Here is a 2,346-nt window from a genome sequence, read left to right on the forward strand (position 1 = left end):
GACACCACTTGCGGGGCAGATGTACGTGTTACTGCATTAATCTGCGCCTGACAAGCTGAGATAGCTTGGAGTGCCCATACGGCTGCGAATGCTGGAGCAAAAGACGCGCCGATAGCTTCATAGATGGATTTCAACCATAGTTCCATCTGTCTGTCAGTGGCATCTTTGAGTGAAGCCCCATCTTCCACTGCAACTATGGATCTAGCCGCCAGTCTGGAGATTGGAGGATCCACCTTAGGACACTGAGTCCAGCCCTTGACAACCTCGGGGGGGGAAGGGATAACGTGTGTCCTTAAGGCGCTTGGAAAAACGCTTGTCTGGACAGTCTCGGTTTTTCTGGATTGCCTCTCTGAAGTCAGAGTGATCCAGAAACATATTTAATGTACGCTTGGGAAACCTGAAACGGAATTTCTCCTGAGACGCAGACTCCTCAATTGGAGGAGCTGGGGGAGAAATATCCAACACCTGATTGATGGTCGCTATAAGGTCATTCACTACTGCGTCACCTTCAGGTGTATCTAGGTTGAGAGCGGCTTCAGGATCAGAATCCTGATCTGATACCTCAGCTTCATCCTCCAGAGAGTCCTCCTGCTGGGACCCTGAACAGTGTGATGAAGTGGAGGGAATTTCCCAGCGACCCCGCTTGGGCGGCCTGGGACTGCGGTCCGTGTCAGAGACCTCACCCTGGGACCTATGGGTTACCCCAGGGGCACTTTGCTGTTCCAATTGAGGGGGACCAGGGGTCAAGGATTGGACAGTGCCCGGGGCCTGAATCACCGGTCTGGACTGCAATGCTTCCAGTATTTTAGCAGACCATTTATCCATACTCAGACAGTTTGTCAGCAAAGGCTGCAAACTCCGTCCCTGTCACCTGGACAGTGGTAGCAGGTGGTTCCACCTGGGCCACCTGTAGCAGAGGCTCCGGCTGAGTAAGTGCCACAGGGGCCGAGCATTGCACACAATGAGGGTCAGTGGAACCTGCCAGTAGTACAGCTGTACAAGAGGTACAGGTTGCAAAGTACGCCTGTGCTTTGGCACCCTTGCTTTTTGCGGATGACATGTTGTCTCCTCTGAGAACAACCAGGAGGGTATATAGCCAAAAATCAACAGAGCGACCGTACAGTGCAAATGTATAGCCTATAAGCACATACATACACATACATACACATACATACATACACATACATACATACACATACATACATACACATACATACATACACATACATACATACACATACACATACATACATACACATACACATACATACATACACATACATACATACATATACATACATACACATACATACACATACATACATACACATACATACACATACATACATACATATACATACATATACATACATACACATACATACATACACATACACATACATACATACACATACACATACATACATACACATACATACATACATATACATACATACACATACATACATACACATACACATACATACATACACATACACATACATACATACACATACATACATACATATACATACATACACATACATACACATACATACATACACATACATACACATACATACATACATATACATACATATACATACATACACATACATACATACACATACATACACATACATACATACACATACATACATACATACACATACATACACATACATACACATACATACACATACATACACATACTACACATACATACACATACATACACATACATACATACACATACATACACATACATACACATACATACACATACATACACATACATACACATACATACACATACATACACATACATACACATACATACACATACATACATACACATACATACACATACATACACACATACACATACATACATACACATACATACACATACATACACATACACATACATACATACACATACATACATACACATACATACATACACATACATACATACATACATACACATACATACACATACATACATATACATACACATACATTACATACATATACATACATATACATACATATACATACATATACATACATATACATACATATACATACATATACATACATATACATACATATACATACATACACATACATACACATACATACACATACATACACATACATATACATACATATACATACATACACATACATACACATACATACACATACATACACATACATACACATACATACACATACATACATACACATACATACACATACATACACATACATACATACACATACATACACATACATACATACACATACATACATACACATACATACATACACATACATACA

Source organism: Anomaloglossus baeobatrachus, chromosome 2 (genome assembly GCF_048569485.1).
Source record: "Anomaloglossus baeobatrachus isolate aAnoBae1 chromosome 2, aAnoBae1.hap1, whole genome shotgun sequence".
NCBI classification, from domain to species: Eukaryota; Metazoa; Chordata; class Amphibia; order Anura; family Aromobatidae; genus Anomaloglossus; species Anomaloglossus baeobatrachus.